The sequence below is a fragment of the Typopeltis vanoorti genome, chromosome 2 (genome assembly GCF_054136105.1).
Source record: "Typopeltis vanoorti isolate ZY-2024b chromosome 2, IOZ_Tvanoo_1.0, whole genome shotgun sequence".
Classification (NCBI taxonomy): domain Eukaryota; kingdom Metazoa; phylum Arthropoda; class Arachnida; order Uropygi; family Thelyphonidae; genus Typopeltis; species Typopeltis vanoorti.
In genome coordinates, this window is record NC_143550.1 from 101,565,319 (window position 1) to 101,583,976 (window position 18,658).

Genomic DNA, 18,658 nt, shown 5'->3' on the forward strand with positions numbered 1-18,658 from the left:
TTTGCTCTGTCTCTTTAAATATTTGGACATTACAATTAAAGGATTTAATTGTAATGTTAATTTAATTTAGTTGTAATATTACAATAATTACAATTAAAGGATTTAATTGTAATTTCCATAAATTGTAAATCTATTCCTTTAATTACAATTAAAGGAATGGATTTTATTTTTAAGTAATTTTGAATTATACTAAACTATAATTTTATCGATAATAAACTATTTTTTGAAACAAAATAAGAATATATTATATTTTTAAGTAATTTTGAATTATACCAAACCGTATAATTTTATCAATAATAAACAATATTTCTTCATGAAAGAATACAAGAAGAATATATTTTATTTTTAAGTAATTTTGAATTATGCCAAACTGTATAATTTTTTCATGAAACAAAACAAGAAGAATATATTTTATTTTTAAGTAATTTTGAATTATTCCAAACTGTATAATTTTATCGATAATAAACAATGTTGAAAGTTTATTTTTCACTTTGTTAGACTAATAAATTTAGTTTAATCCTTTATCCAAGTGTGAGCAAACAAAGTTTGCGCCTGATAGTATCTTCAGGATTGGGGTAAGGTGGCACAACACCGGGCAACTCGTTTTTATTAACTGAAGATCGATAGATAAGCAGTCTGCACAGCATTATGTATCACATGTGCAGGACAACCAATTTCAGTTAAATTGTTCATAGTGTTCTTGCATTTTGAAGTACAGACTACTTCTTTCCCTTTATGGCTAGTAGTTTAGAGTTCATAGATAAGTCTGTTATTTTATTCTTATTCAAGTGGACTTGGAATAAGGATACTTAGCATCTGTGGTGCAAAAATGGCTTAAATATTTCACATTTCTTAAGACTTTTTTTTCCTTCCTTTTCATGAAACAAAACAAAAAGAATATATTTTATTTTAAAGTAATTTTGAATTATACCAAACTGTATAATTTTATCGATAATAAACAATATTTTTTCATGAAACAAAACAAGAAGAATAAATTTTATTTTTAAGAATTTTGAATTTTACCAAACTGTATAATTTTATCGATAATAAACAATATTTTTTCATGAAACAAAACAAGAAGAATAAATTTTATTTTTAAGAATTTTGAATTTTACCAAACTGTATAATTTTATCGATAATAAACAATATTTTTTCATGAAACAAAACAAGAAGAATATATTTTATTTTTAAGAATTTTGAATTTTACCAAACTGTATAATTTTATCGATAATAAACAATATTTTTTCATGAAACAAAACAAGAAGAATATATTTTATTTTTAAGAATTTTGAATTTTACCAAACTGTATAATTTTATCGATAATAAACAATATTTTTTCATGAAACAAAACAAGAAGAATATATTTTATTTTTAAGAATTTTGAATTTTACCAAACTATAATTTTATCGATAATAAACAATATTTTTTCATGAAACAAAACAAGAAGAATATATTTTAATTTTAAGTAATTTTGAATTATACCAAACTGTATAATTTTATCAATAATAAACAATGTTGAAAGTTTATTTTTCACTTGGTTAGACTATAATAAATTTAGTTTAATCCTTTATCGAAGTGTGAGCAAACAAAGTTTGCGGCTGATAGTATCTTCAGGACTGGGGTAAGGTGGTACAACACTGGGAAACTCGTTGCAGAGGTGGAGTAAGCTAACATCACTCCTATCTTAGTATCTCCCATAATTCAAAACACATCTCCTTGCAGACATGTATAATGTTATGCATTAAGGGCCACTACCCAGACTAGTTTCGACCTTTATTGAGGTCTCTTCAGTGGGGTTTGCTCACACTTGGATAAAGGATTAAACTAAATTTATGATAATAAACAATATTTTTTCACGAAACAAAACAAGAAGAATATATTTTATATTTAAATGATTTTGAGTTATACCAAACTGTATAATTTTATCAATAATAAACAATAATTTTTCATGAAACAAAACAAGAAGAATATATTTTATATTTAAGTAATTTTGAATTATACAAAACTGTATAATTTTATTGATAATAAACAATATTTTTCCATGTTTAATTTTTAAAAAAAATTTACCATAATTTTGGTATTTTATCCAAACACGTATACACTGTACTTACAGTGTGTATGTACATTTCGAAAGTTGCAGCACCCTACGATTTCAAGCCACGAGCCACCACTGATTATTATTATTATCATCTCAGACCTCTAGGGAGTCAAGAAATCATTGAGAGAGGCTATCATACCTTCCTTTAAATTCATTCACAGTAGATGCACTGACTACCCATGAAAAGTGAGAGAAAAACCTAGCTCTAAACTCTTCGCTTGACTGAACTAACTTAACTTTCATATAGATAATGAATTGCAGTGGAGATAATATGCTTTCCTCTTGGTACATTGTCATATGCCTTTTCCAGATCTACAAAACTTAAATAGAAATCCTTGTTATATTCCCAAGATTCTTAACAATTTTTTTAAAATGTAATTCTAATCCTGACAACCACTGTTTGGCCTGAATCTTGTTCTTCACCAAGCTTCTCTTCTGCAAATTTTCTTAGCTGTTTCTCAAGTATACTTACATAAATCTTACCAGGGAGATACCTCTTTAGTTCCCACATTGAGTTTTATTTCCCTTTTTATAGATGGGTACTACAAAGCTTGTTTTAGTCATCCTAAATTCAACCCTCTGACCAGTCCTTTTGAATTATGCAATGCAGCCACTCTAAGACTTTTACTTCCATATTTGAGCATTTCTGGTGTTGAATCTCATCTACACCAGCTGTCTTTCCACATTTCAGGTTTTTGACTTTTTCTACTTCAAATATGGATATGTCTTCCCGACTGCATTCCTGTTTGGAGTTTTCTGCTACCATGCTGAGACTGCTTGTTTCATTTAGCAGTCTTTCAAAGTAATTATTCCAGACATCTTGAATATCTATTTTCAGTTTTCATGTCACCTTTATCATCTCTGATTCCTTTACAGGAATTTAGCTAGTTTTATACAGTGCTCCTCTTTCTTAATTTTTTTTTATTTTTCCTGTATTCTCTTAAGAACACAAGCTGAATCACTTGCCAAGAACTTTCAATATGCTTTCTTCTTTTCCTTGACTGCCTCTTTAACTTCCTGAGTCCACCATGGAGTACTGATTTTTATATCCTTTCAGACAACCTTACCACGTGCCTCTGTCTGAGTAAATGTTTTCTCAGTTTGCCATTGCATCTCCAAGGTCTGGAGATGTATTTGAGTCTACAATTCACTGTTGAAAGATGCTGAACATTGATTTGTTTTAAAACTTTCATACACACTCTTTTTATCAATATGAAATTCAATTTTATCATGCTCAAAACTAAATTTTGCTTATTATTACTTATTACAATGTATAAAACCATTTATACATTGTACTCAGGAAATATAATTTTATGTACAGGTAACCCTCGATTTATGTGGACTGTGTTCACCATCCATGATGGCCATTCTTCACTCAAGGACAAATAAAAAGCTTAAATATTATATTCTTTTAATTATAATTAAGTGCATTTGTAAATTAAAGATGAAATTTTATTCATAAAAAATGTAATCTTTTATCTTAAATTTTATTTTAAAATATTAAAATATCTACAAAAAAACTGAAAATAAAATTAAATCCAGTAGAAAAAAAGTTTTTTTTTCTTTTATTAAAATTTTTAAAGTAGTGTTTGCTGGAAAAATTTTTTCTGATTCAACAAGAGTTGAGGAAATGGTTTTCTGTATTAAATAAATTCATCATGTTCGAAATTCTTTTACTTATTGTCTCATATAATAGTTCTCACCTGAAATGCTCATTTAAACTTTGAGCCTTATCAGCTTCAAAAGAAATAGAAAATAAATAAAATAAAGCAAAGCATTAAATATACCTTACACTGTGGATGATGGATAGGTGAATCTATGGACAGTATTGCTAGAATATCACAGCTTAAATATTGTACTCAGAAAATTAATATGATTTTATGTGCAGGTAAAAGCAAATCAACATAAACTCCCAATTTATGTTGATTTGCTTTTACCTGTTTTTTTTTCCCTGCCGACCTATTTGTAGATGTCATGCCAGTGTTTATTTTTTTAGCATTTTTTTTTTTCAAATACAATTATTTCATTTTATTTTGAATAACAATTATTTGTTTCAAGATATTTTGTACACTGCATTAATATGAGAAGAAAAAAATCAATCAATAAAAACAGTCAAAAAACACATGAAAAAAATTTATTTTATTTTTTTCCATTTAATTGGTAAATTTGCTTTGCACAGATTTCTTGGCACTTAAAACTAGGTTACCAGTATTATGATTTAGTAATAGTAGCACACCTTATTTTGGTTGTAAAAAAAAAAATTAAATTTGGATTTATCTAGTTTGTGGATTTTTCAAATCCAGTAAAACAGGCAGGAACCTGCTTTCCCAGAGAAGAAACCCTAGTAGATTATTATTATTATGTGACACCTGCATGGAGTCCAAAGACTAATCGAGGGAGAGCACCTACTCTTCAACTCTCCATCTCCACCATCTCAATCCACCAACTGTACAACAAACCGCAACTACCATCTTCCACACCAGCGGCATCTACTGCCCACCACCACTACTACTAGTATTTTCACAGACGATCACAAACATCTATGCCTATGGCAGGATTTGAACCAAAGCCTTTTGACTGGAGAGCAGATATGCTAACCACTTGGCTATGTATATCAAGATGTGTATCAAGTTTTTGACATTAAGCTGTTTACCTCCCTCCCATTTTCTGGAATGTGTTTGTTATAAGCTGGAGATTGACTTTTTTGTACTTATAGATCAAATTCATATTTAGCTTCCTAATGGATATTAAGTGACTATTAGGAGAGTAAGCAGGAATGGGGTGGGAGAAATGACACTGATTTGTAAACTTATGTACAAGTATACATCTACATTAGGTACACTACTTGGAAAGAAAAAGTCAATCAATGGACACCATAGTGTGAGAAACAAACAGCCATGGCACCCACCTTAATAAGATGTAGGACCTCCTTTTTGCTGTGATGACTGCAGTATTCCTATGCCATACTTTCCACAAGTGTATGATAGCAATTAATGGGAATTTTTGGACCATTCTTTCTGTAGGCATGTAATGAGGTCCTGAACTTCTGTGGAGCGGATGTCTCTTGACCTCATCTGATGCTCAAGCTAATCCACAGATGTTTAATAGGGTTGAGATCAAGGCTTTGTGGAGCCCAGTTAAGTGTCACGATGTTTATGTCCAGAAACCACACAGGTACACTAGCAGCCTTATGACGTGGTGCATCTTGCTGAAAGAGGCAATGGTCCATTCTGTAGAAACTCCACAAAATAGGGAGCATTGCATTGCATTGTTTATACCTCTCGGAGTTCAGTTTTCATGGCACCACAAATGGAAGTCTGAGGCCAAAAACAGGATCATTCCATTGTACCCATCCATCTCTGCATTCAACATGTCTGCCAACAAATGGCAATTCAGTTCCCTTCTTGCAACCATTTCATCTGGACTCAGTTGCACTGACTTGGGAACATCATATTCCTCCAATTTATACTGGCTACAAATGTGACTCGTTATATGGCCCAATGCTTGCCCATGGGTTGACTTCTTTTCGAGTAGTGTATTATGATTACTAAATATTTTACAGTTTTGTTCCAGAATTAACTGATGGTGTAATAGCTTCAACAAATAAAGATGCCAAGAAATTTATTCTTGGTTTCATCCTTTATCCTAGTGTAAGCAAACAAACAAACAAAATGTAGGGGTAGGGATCTGAATGTTAATAGATACATAAGATAAGAACATGATAAACACTAAACTGGTTAGATTTCAGTACTTTAATTTCAAGCAAAAGTTTCAGTCAAGTTTCTAGACCATGTTTTAGTACATATGTATATGATATTTCCAGTTCATGTTGGAAGTTGACAGAAATAATCATTAAGAGAAACTTGGCTGAAAAATCTGAGTAAAATTGAAATAATTACACACCCACCGACCCACACTTACTAAACTTAACATTTTTAATTTGCTACATATTCAATTTAGCCTTTAGATTATGTATCAAAAATTAAAAACCTTAAGTTTAGTAATTAATGGGAATTTTGAGGTTGAACATCTGACTAATTTGTGTATATCAGCTTTTAAACTGGAATTCAAATGTGTAAGACTTGAACAATATTTATTTTTTCAATAGTTCATCATGCAATCACTTACTCAGAAATCTAAGTGCTACTCAGATGATGTGATAATTTTTGTGAATATCTTGATGTTGAAGTTTTCAGGGAGCCCTGCATAAAACTGAGGTAGGTTTCCCACAATGGAAGCATCATTCAGAGTTTATTTTGTAGTTCGGTTGTTCATGGGCCACATAAATTGGACTGAAGATCATGTGGGCTGTGTATTGTCTAGTCACTTCCTCTAACTTAGTGTTTTGGTGTATCATTTCAGAAGTTTAGTCCAGGGTGTAAAGTTTACTCTGATTTGCAGTAGCAGTTTTCCTCTGATATAGCAATGCCCTCACACAAACAGTAGAGACTCACTTTATCTCAATAGCTAGTACAATTTATTCCCCCCCCGCACGCACACACTCTGTTTGGAAAGAAGTCAATGGACACCTTCACGGAGCAAGGTGCATTATGCCATGTAATGAGTCGCATGTTTGTAGCCGGTTAAAATTGGAGGAATATGATGCTCCCAAGTCAGGGCAACTATATCCGGGCAAAATTGCTGCAAGAAGGAACTGATACTTTGAAAGAGGCATTGTGAAGGATGCCATGCTACAGGCCTATCTGTTCAGCAGATTGTTGACAGATTGGGCCAATCCAGGTCAACAATCAGTGATACTATATTGAGATGGAGTCTACTGCACCCACAGCAGATGTCCCACCACACTCACTGAATGTCACTGTAGGGTACTACGAAGGATAATATGTACAGACCACCATTTGTTGGCAGACACGTTTAATGCAGAGTTCTGGGCATCAGCTGAAACACAAATCTGCACAAAAACATTCATAACTGAGGCTCACAACACGTGCTTCCCTGGTAAGATTGTAATATGCAAGCCCCATATTATCCAAACCAACATGCATCGTCTTCAGTGGTGCAAAGAACGTGTACAGTGGGATGTGGAAGCTTGGAAAGCTGTATTATGGAACAATGAATCACAATACACCCTCTACTGAGCAGATGGATGAAAGTGTGGTGAATGCCTGGAGAATGTCTCTTACCAGAATGCGTAACCCCAGCTATGAAATTTGGAGGTGGCAGTGTGATGGTATGGTCCTGTTTTTTCTGGTTTTACCTTGGACCTTTGTGGTGCCACAATTGTTGAACTGCAAGCGGTATCTGAACATTCTGGACAATGCAACTTCCTACTTTGTGTCGTTTCTATGGAACTGACCATTGTCTCTTTCAGCAAGACAATGCATCATGTCATAAGGCTGCTACTGTAACTGCATGGTTTGTGGAGTGGACGCCACTACATTTAACTGGCCTCCACAGAGCCCTGATTTCAACCTTATTCAACATCTGTGGGATGAACTGGAGCATTGGGTGATGTCCACTCCACAACAGTCCAGGACTTCATTACATACCTACAGAAGAGTGATTCGAAATTCTTATTGATTGCTATTGTATGCTTGTTGGAAGTATGCCCTGTAGGATTTCTGCATCCATCGTAACAAAAGGAGATAGGTGGCATGCTATTTGTTCTTAACACTATGGTGTCTATTGACTTCTTTGCAATGTGTGTGTCTAATGCCTCTTTATTTCCTGCTGACATTAGTTAGCATTCCTTTAGCTTTAACTTTTAGAGCACAGCCATTACCAGTAGCTTTTGAAATCATCAGTAGCCATAGGGCGAGCATATAGATAATTGTCACTGCCTCATTAGCTCAAAAACTTTTATTTCAAACCTTATTGTTTGAAATAGAGTTCTATGATTGATTTTTGTAAGTTGTGGTGATTGTACAAAAAATCATTTTAAGAAGGGTGGGAGGAACCTAATCACTTTCATGAATGATTAGCTAAGTTTGAAAAAAAAAAAAAACAACCTTAGGGCACAGAAAAAACTAGTTGGCAAGCAGGATAGAACTATATTGTTTTTTCTTTCTTTTGGTATTCAAGCAACAGCAACATTATGATACTAGAAATGTTGCCACTAGGCTATATAGCTCAGTCTTGGCTATCTCCCGTTTCCATCTCTTTTCAAAACTGAAAGTGCAGTTGAAAGAATAACACTTTATCAAATGATGAACAACTCGATACTGAGGTGAGATCTGTCATCAAGATGCTCATGTTCCATTATAACTGACTTGTGAAACTACCTATCTAACTGTTGGTTGATGTGTGTTGGCCAGGGATGGTTATATAAGTTGAAAAAAATAAATTGTAAAATTACAAAATAAACTTAAAAGAAAGTATCTGCTTTAGATTTAAAGCAATATCTGCTTCCATTACCAGAAAAAGAAAAAAAAAGAATTAGAAAAAGCACTTGGGAAATTGCATCTTGACACATGTCAGAAAATCACTTATTCAGACAACTCAAGGAATAGCATTTTCTCACACTTGACTATCTCTCTGACAGAAGCAATTGTAAAATTAATTTTATTTTGTGTGTCAAAGTCTACTAAATTATAATAATAATCTGCAGTACTTTTAAGGCCCACAGCCTATCTAGATTTGGCTTTTGTAACCATATTTTTGGATTAAGTGGTTACTCATGCCTAAATATATAATTTTGTGAGTAAATTGCATGTGTTTTCCTGGCCAGTTTGCTTAGCTGTGGGATAAAATGTGAAGTTTCTGGATAGATATTGCCTCCGTATGAGACCAATCTTTCAGTTAAAAAGCTATGATAAATGCTCTTCACATCTTAGGTGAGATTGCAGCCCATGCTACCATCAAATCTGAATTAGCTATGTAGGCTCACTAAATTCTAATACCACATGATATTAGTTTTTCTTTTTTTATCAGCCATACTCTAACCACTCGGACTCGGCCAGCCAGGCTGGCCGAGTGGTTAGCCTATCTGCTCTCCAGCTGAAAGGCTGCGGGTTTGAATCCAGCCGCAGGCATGGACGTTTGTGATTGTCTTTGGAAAATACCAGTGGTGGTCGGCAGTAGATGGCATTGGTGTAGTTGCAGTCAGTGGGTGGATTGAGTGGCAGAGACAGAGTTGTGGAGCAGGTGCTCTCCCTCGATGAGTGTGGACTCCCTGGAGGTGTCTAATAATAATAATAACATAAAGAAGAGAGAGAGATGTTTCTATTTGCAAAATTTCTGTTGTAAATAGAAACATAGAGACTTAAATGATTAAACAATGGAAAATTTATATAGGATAGAAAAATTATTTTTTGTAAGAACTTAACTCTGGCATATGAGACATTACATATTTTTCATATAATTATAGAAAAATTACAGTACAGATGTGAAATCATGTTTGAAAGACCAGCATGGCATGATTATACATATGTTCTAGTAATTGCAGAGGGGATGAGAAAGCAAAGTTCATTAATTGACGTGAGAAATTCCTTGTGCCACTTAGCTGCATATCTACTGGAATAGCCAAAGTATCATAAACTACAGATTAAGAGGATCTGTTAAATATAGGAAAAACCTTTCTTTTTGTCAAACCTGTAAATGCAAAGAAACCAAAGTATCATCCTAACATGTTCAAATGTACCGTATTTGCCAGCGTATAAGACGCAATTTTTTTCTTTGAAAATAGGTCTGAAAAACAGGGTGCTTCTTATATGTTGATATTCAGTTTTTTATTATTTTAATTTCTGGAAATTTTCTCTGTTCCGAGTTACGCGATTTCTTTATTGCTTCCTTGTGTGTGCGAGAGCATTCCAGTTACGTAGAGCAGTGTTTCTCAAACTTCAGACATTGCGTTCATATGATTGGTGCAGTATTAACAAAAGATCGTGCTACTAAATGACAAACACAAGCCGACAGTTGAGTTGAAATGCTAATTCTCTTCAACCGAATTCCTTATATAATATCTGAAACACATTCACTATATATTTGTTCGTTTTAGCACATTCACTCAAACAAAACCATATGTTGCACCTGCAACATATGGTTTTGCTTGAGTCATACAGCATTTACTGTGGGAGGGGGACATGGAATTCATTAGTTAGTGCCGTTTTTATCCCAGTTGTCTCTGATTGCACTGTTTGTTCAGAAACATATTGCACAGCCTGCAGATGTCTCTGTTCCTTATTCAGTGATACAATACGAACATTTTGCGATCTCGAACTTCATGGATACATTTAATTTTATTCTATGCGTTAATGATGCTTAGCCGAAAATTGCCACGGATAATGATGCTTAGCCGAAAATTGCCACGGACCCCCCTGAGGACCTTTCACGTACACCCGGGGGGCATGCGTACCACACTTTGAGAAACTACGTAGAGTTCAGTGGATGCGCATGCGCTGTCATCGATGATCACAGCTGTGTTCTGTTCGTCTAAACTTTCCGATTGTTGTCGCAGTTGTGAACGGTGATAAATTTCTGCCGTTAAATTTTCTCTAAATTTCTTGGCAAATTTTGGCTGAAAAACATCGGCATTGTTACAATATTACATACAAGCTACGTGTGATTGCATATGCTAAAGAACATGGAAACAGGACTGCAGAGAGGCATTTCGGACCGCCCCCAACTGAGAAAATGATAAGAACTTGGCGGAATCAGGAAGAGGATTTAAAAAAAAGCAATTCACAGTAAACATAACCTACGAAGTGGAACTGCAAAATGTCCTGAACTTGAGGCAGAACTGAATACTTGGATTTTAGACCACAGAAAAGCGGGACTTTCAGTGTCTACAAAAATGATTATTCGTCAAGCGAAAGCGATGGCCACTAACAGAGGGATCGCAACTTTACTGGATCAACATCATGGTGTTCAAGATTCATGAAGAGAAACCAGCTATGTATACAGACTAAAATAAAAATCTCACAAAAGATGCCAGCTGAATATGAAGAAAAAATGATTGAATTTCATTGATTCGTCATTAATGCAAGGAAACGAGAATATTTTGAACTTGCGCAAATAGGAAACATGGATGAGGTTCCGCTGACTTTTGATGTGCCCTCAAACAAAACTGTAAATTCCAAGGGTGCTATAAGTGTTACTATTAAAACTTCGGGGCACGAAAAAACTCGCTACACGGTTGTTTTATCCTGCTGTGCTGATGGGAAAAAATTGTTGCCACTATTAATTTTTAAAAGGAAGACGCTACCCAAAGAAAAACTGCTTAAAGGAGTGCTTGTACATGTTCACGCAAAAGGCTGGATGGATGGAGGAGGAATGAAGTTATGGATAGATAAAATTTGGTCTAGGCACCCTGGTGGACCGTTGAAGAAGCCTGCCATGCTAGTATGGGATCAATTTCGTTCTCGTGGAACAGACGATGTTACAAATAAACTCAAGGAATTGAAAACTCATTTCGCTGTAATTCCAGGAAGTCTAACTAGTCAGCTTCAATCTTTAGATGTCTGTATTAATAAACCATTTAAGGGATTTATGAAGGAGAAGTGGAACAGCCGGATGCAGTCTTCAGATTTTGAGGTTACGCCATCAGGAAGAAGGAAGAGGCCTAGCATTTCGCAAGTTTGTGAGTGGGTCAAAGCTTCATGGGATGCTGTGAAAACTGAGACAGTGGTTAAATCATTTAAGAAGTGTGGAATTAGTAATGCACTGGATGGTGCAGAGGACAGTTTGTTGTATGAGGACTCAGATTCTAATTTAGAAGAGGTTTCAAGTGTCTCTTCATTTAGAGAAGAATTTCTGGGTTTTGATGATTAAAAGGTGGGTACTCTTTTCTAGTTAGATTAGGTATTTGTTGAAAGTAGACCTACTTATTACTTTATATTTGAAATACTATAAATTCATTATAATATTCAGTGATGAAGTTTTTTTCCTAAAAAATGTGTACAAAAAAGGGGGCGCATCCTATATGGGAATAAGACTCATGGTATGGTGAAGATATAGAGGCCTAAGTATCTTCTCACTATGATAGGATATGTCTTTAACACATTCATGTCAGGTTGTGGTGCACATACACTATTGCATAGAAGGGTCTACATTAGGCACAATATTTTTACAAGTTTGTGAACATGTGTCCTGCCTGTTTTTCCTGTAGAATTTTCATGTAAAATGAGTATTTATAAACTATCTTGATTGTAAAGAACATCTCAGATATATCAAGTGATTAAAAAAAAAAATTAAAAAATTGTAATTTTGACCATCATCCTTAGAATCAGCTGTGTGATGTACATGTTGTTCAGATAAGTCTTTATTTTTAGTAAATATTCACGATATTGCTAATAATTGTTAGTGATGTTTAATTGTGACTATTATTACACATTGTTGTTTCAAAAGCATTCGGTGTTCATGGCACTGAGGCATATCAGAAAAAGGGCTGCCAAGACTGATATTCATTGATATCACTATGCAGGATTTAGTGTGATGTGGTGTGTGTTTAATATATTAATTGCCTAGAGTGAATGGTTTGTGGTATAAAAAAGAGAGTGCAGAGAGCATGTGTTAGCAATGTGTCATGGGCGAGCACCAGAAATTACAGTTGTGTCGAAAACAGGAGAATAGCTGATGTGATGGATGTTTTATGCAGGATTATCAAAGTGTTATAGAGAAGCAGAGAATGATAGTTTAGAAATTATGAATCAGTAAGGAAGTAGATGAAAATAATAATATAGATGATAAGGTGACAGTGTGGAGCATGATAATTGGACAATTATCATGCTCCACACTGAACAAAATGTGAGCTCATGCAACTGGAGAAATTACTAGTGTGTGTGTGGTACAGCAGGCAGGACAATGAAAGAAAAAGTGGATGGGAAAAAGTATATAAAAGAGTGTGAGAAATATGCGAGAGAGAGAGGATATGAAAGAGTTGCTGAAAGAAGAAAAATGAAAAGTAAGAAAGTAAAGATTGCTGAGTCTTCTGCCTCGGCATGATAAGACAGAATCGAGAACGACCATGATTGCCATATTGCTATTTTATAACTGAAATAGCAAGCGAGTCGATGAGAAAATTGTGCAGTTTATAAATATATTGAGTGAATTTGATGGATGCATGGACTTATATATGTCTGTTGACTTCATTTTGAATGGTTTTGGAGAAAGTTTTGTTTAAGGAAAGTTTGGAAGTGCAAAACTAGGGAAACTAGAGATATTTGAATGGGGGAGAGGGACAAAATCAAGAATGTGTCTGGCCATACATGGGACAAATCGGTGTGAGTGCAGGAATGACTGAGCAACTGGCTTTAGTTTCCCAGGTTTCAGATCTAAATGGGCTAGTAATGACATTCAACTATAACTGTGGGTCCAAGGGGATGCGAAATGCTTATACACAAATGTGCCATAAATGAAGGAGTTTCTGGCATTGGTCAGCTCAACTTGGTCAAAAATTATCAGCATCAGCAAGACCTGGTTGACAGAATTATGCAGTTACAAGGATCAAATGTAAATGATTTTTTTCAGAGAAAAATAGAAGAAATAGGGCAAGAGGAGGGGTGTTATTAATGATAACTGAAGAACTTCAACCATCAAAAATTGAAGTAAGGTTTTGGTTGCTGCTATGGACCTGGTGATCCAGAGGGTGTGAATTCCATGCATTGGCATATTAGCATAATGAGTGCAGGCTAAACAGTTATCACTATGGGGGTTATAGATTGGAAGGAGAAAATGGCACATGGCAAGATGGAAATGTAACTTATTCAGTTACTAAGGGATAATTATCTAAAACAGCATGTGATGGAGAAAACTAGGAGTTTGAAAGTGTTGAATTTGGTAATAGCATCAGTTGCTATTTTATAACTGAAATAGCGACTCTACCTCCAATTGCAGAAAGAGTAGTCTTGTTTGGGGGAGTTTCTCAACATGTGGAATTCAGTCAAGAAAGGTTCGCATGGAACTTCAAAGCTGGTGATTATGACAAACTTAGGTGGCAGCTTGGAGCAGTGACATGGCATGGGATGTGGTCAGGGATTGTATGAGAGAGGCACTTTCAGACTGCATACCCAGGGTCATGAGGATAAACTGAATAGGAATTAAATGGAGGAGTAGCAATATAAAGCAGGAACTGCAAAAAAAGAAAGCATTGTGGAAGGAATATTAAAAGAAAAAAAAGTGATCAGCAAGCTCATGAGCAGTATAAAGTGCAACCAAGAAGGATTATAAGTATGGTAAGGATGAATAAATCAGATTATGCGAGAAAATTAGTTAAACAGGCCAAAGTAAATTTAACAGGTTTTTTCTATGTAGCAAGTAAGAGAAAGAATGATTATGAAAAGATAACCTTACGTAGTGCTAATGGTAGAAAACTGACAGAATCAGAAAAAATAGTAGAGTTACTATGTGATCACTTTGCAAGGGTGTCTTCCATGTAAAGACTGCAGCTACTATGTGACAGAGGCTGATGTTAGAATTGAGGTAGATGAACTAGAGGTACTCAACATATTGAAAAATATCAGTGTCAATACAGCAGTAGGACTGGATGGCATGTGCAAGAGAGCTGACAGTGTTCCTAGCAAGTGGAATTACATAAAGGCGGCTCCAAGACAGAAGTAGCAAATTACAGACAAATTAGTATCTCTGGAGCAGTGATTTAAGTATTGGAAAAGCAGGTTAAAGATAAAATTCAGGAATGAGTAGATAGGAATATTGTACTCTATAGAGAGAAGCACAGCACTGTAAAAAAGTAGGTTTTGGCTTAGTAATTTATTCCCATTTTATAATAAAGTGATAGCAGAATTGGATAAAGGAAATGGCCACACCATAATACTGCTGGACTTTGCAAAGATGTTGGACAGAATTCTGCATGGAAAACTATTAAATTAGACCAAATGAAAATGGACAGATCAGAGGGTGGTGTATGGTGGAATGGAATCAAAGTAAATGAGAGTGACTAGTGTATTGCCCTAGGGCCATTGACCAAGCTGGTGATACTAATTTGTACTAAGGTTACTATTTAATTTGTATATTAATGATATAGTGGAAGATTTAAGAGGAGGGGTATATTCAGTTATTTGCTAATCGTGGAAACACTGGGTAGTTGAGCAGTTGATAAAGGTGATGTAGATATCCTACAGAATGAATTAAATAAATTAGCAGTGTGTTGACAAAAGACAATTATTGTCCATTTAATGTTGTAGAATGTAAAGTAATGCCCTTCAGGATGAAAAGATTACATACTTTGTATCACATTAATGGGGATTACAGGAAATTGATAAGGCTAGAGATCTTGGGGGTGATGGTGAACAGAGAGTTTACAAAATAGCTCAAACTATTACTTAGATTTTGAGCACAATGACAAATAAAGTTAGGGAGGTCATCCCTCTTTGGCCAGGATTTGGTCACATCTTGACTACTGTGCACAGATTTGGTCATTGGTTTCTTTTGGAGATCATGAGGTGGTGGAGAGTTCAAAGACCATTGACCAAGCTGGTGACAATTCTGTGGGATGCTTAGTATGAGGGTAGATTGAAGGTTTGTGGGTTGCAGAGTTTAGTTGATGGGTAGAGGAGAGGGGACATGTTATCAACTTATAAGTTATTAAAGAGATTCTATAAGATTGACACAAAAGAAATTTTTCAATGCAATAGGAGTAGGGTGAGAGCAAGGGTTTATCCCTGGAAGTTGTGTAAGAGTAGTTAGAAGGATGTTTGGAATAGGTTCTTTGCTTGAAGAGTGGTGAATGGATTGCCAGCAGGACCGGCCTTCTCTATAAAGGGGCCCGGGTGCAAGAAACCTTTTGGAGCCCTAAAATATTTTTCAAAGGTAAAAATTAAAGGATTTGATATAAACGTATTGTAAAACCTCTTACTTGCAAATGATTTTGGCATGGGAAAACAAAAAACACACATTCGAAATATAACAGGTTAACATAATGTTTACTGAACACAAAACACTAATATAATAGAGAAACACAAAGATATTATTATTACCGGGGGCCATAAAATCCTGTCGATGAAATCCCTTTAGTTATAAGCAAAATTAGAAGAAGAAACAAAATAAAATAAAAAATATGTTTCCGCAAATGTGTACCGACTGTGCCACTCGATCTTGGGGCCCGGGTGCATTGCACTCAGTGCACCCCCGAGATGGCCGGCCCTGATTGCCAGAGGTAGTTGCGAGTATCCCAGAAGTAATTAAGGTATGATAGATATTGTGTGGGTCTCCTATAATGAGTCCATTGATTCTATTGAGATACACATATAATAATAATAATTGCTTATAAAATTATGCATTTCAAACTTCAGTTGGGTTTTTGCACTTAAAGTTGAAGGCCTGTAGCTCAGTGGAAGTGGCATTTACTCAGCACTAAACTGCCTGAAGAAAGTGCGTCATGAGTTTGATTCTAGTCGCCGACTAGAGGAACTAAGCGTTTTTTGACTTGTTCCCCAGTTAGTTGATCTCTGGCATGGGCAAGCAGGTTTTTTTTCTCCCGGAAACTCGGGTTTTTTATCCCATAAATTCAAGAAAATTGACAGGAGAACCAACACTATTTTCAGACATTAAAAATATTGTGTTAGGGTTAGATACCATGTGATACCATGCAGCACTTGTTAGCCATCTCTTCACTACTTGCTGCTTAATTATTGATAGCCTTGGACCAGCAATCTCTGATTGGCTACCAGTAGAGATTGAATTGTCCTCTTAGTCTCCAAAAGTTAGGGCTAAAAAACTGCCTTGCCTACTCCCTATTCGGGAGTAAAAGGTGTTAGCTGATTTTTTTTTAATATATGTGAATAGTGATATTTCAGTTTTATATCTTTGTATGTTATCTACAAAAGCAATAATAGAAAAATAGTGGTAATCATTATAGTTAGTATTCTCATCTCCTTGCCATTATTATTAACCATGTGACCACTTATATTTTGTACAACTGGAGATTTTTTTTTTTTTTAATTTAATCAAATACTGTGCAAAATGTATAAAAGCAGTCATTAATTTTATAAATTAGTCGTGTACTTTTCATGAATTCAATTACCAAAATATCAATTGTTATGATATTTCACATATTTCTGTATCAGACTTCAGGTATATCTGGTTTTGACAGGAATTAAAGTCTCACGATTTCATGGAAGACCTGAATATTGTGACGTAGCTAGAGCTGTTGCAGCCCCTCTCAATACACACCAAAAATATTACAAAAAGTCAAACCGATGTATAGGGAAATAAATTAAAGCACTATGTTTATTGTTGAAGCAAAACTTTAATTTCAACATTCTAAAATGTTATTTTTCTTCCATTTCTGTTAGCAAAATCATTGATGACATTGGCAAAGTCTATTTCATAGTAATGTAGGTAATTCTTAATCAGTTTTATTTAGAAAAACTCCTCTCACAACTAGCAACACTTACAGCAATTGCGAGGAAAATTCGCAGTAGCATCACAATATTTGGAACTGAGTTCTCGAGACTGTATTTTAGAATTAACTGCAAAGGTTCAAAGTGCCGCCTGGGGTGGTCTGCACCCCCCTAGCTACGCCACTGCCTGAATAATGATAATAATAATAAAACGTTTCTTATCTAATAAGTCGCTATGCACTCTGTGAGAATAAAAAGAAATGCATGGAAAGCTTAAGTCTATAAAAGTAGCAAAAAAAGTCATGGAATATTTTGGATCTAATTTGAAAGATTAGAACTGGAGGGAAACGTGCCATAAAAGGAATTATAGATTGTGAAGGTAATAAAAACTGAAACAAGAAATAACCATGTGCTTTTAGAGAATTAAAAAACTGAATAAAGAATCTGAGTTATGTGTAAAAGTAACTAAACAGCCATGGAAAATTTTGGAAAGAACATAGAATGTAAGTATTATGAGTGACTGAATATTATGGAGCTAATGACAAAGCTTAGAAATGGAGAAAACATTACCACAAAAGGGTTCAGAAAGGTGATAAAAACTGAAGTAAGGATATTTGGGATTTCTGAATAATTAATTTGAAAAATTATTAAATGACACCAAACTGATTTCACAGTTTGGTGTCATTTAAAGTTAAAAAAAAATGATGAAATGAGATGTACATATCAGTATTCTGGGACAAGATAATCATATCAGGTAATACATGGTAGAAAAGTCATAAAAAATCTGGAATGTGAAAAGATAATTGATCTAAAATGGAAATAAGGTGGTATAAAAGTTTTGCATTGGCTGCACTGCATAATCCAAGGTCAAATCCCAGATGTTTGGAATAGTTTTCATCATATCAATTTATATTAAAAAAAGAGAAATAAAACAATATGAGAATTAAAGGAATTTCCTTAAGTCGAGTTCCAAGAATATTTATACAAGCATATTTGTGAAGGTACCATGAGAAATTGTGAAAATTGAAGAGCAATCTGTATTTAGGCTATGCCAAAGTTATGCTTTTATCTTTATAGTTGAGAAATCCTAGAAAAATGACAGTGATCTGTATTTAAGCTTTATCTCAAAAAAAAAGTATATATGGCAATGCAACCAAAGGAAAAGGTATTCAAAACACTGAATCTCTTGCTGTAAATGGAACCATATACATAGCAGTCGATAGCTTATACATAAAAACCTTAGAACTTTTCTTGTTAAAAGTCCATAAGATTTAATGATTAAAATTACCAAGAGCCAACAAGT

The 18,658-nt window shown here is 34.5% G+C and overlaps 1 protein-coding gene across 6 annotated transcripts in view; it reads left to right on the forward strand.

Annotated features, from left to right (window-relative positions):
• The window catches only part of LOC150109296 (upstream stimulatory factor 2-like), a 260,743-nt gene that overhangs the window by 7,011 nt on the left and 235,074 nt on the right, over positions 1–18,658 (forward strand). For 2 of the 6 annotated variants that reach the window (XM_090407146.1, XM_090407139.1), the window contains exon 2: positions 6,207–6,315. The exons of the other annotated variants lie outside the window; for them this stretch is intronic. The gene's annotated coding sequence lies outside the window, so the exon portion shown is untranslated. The remainder of the gene's footprint in view (positions 1–6,206; positions 6,316–18,658) is intronic. 6 annotated transcript variants of the gene reach the window in all.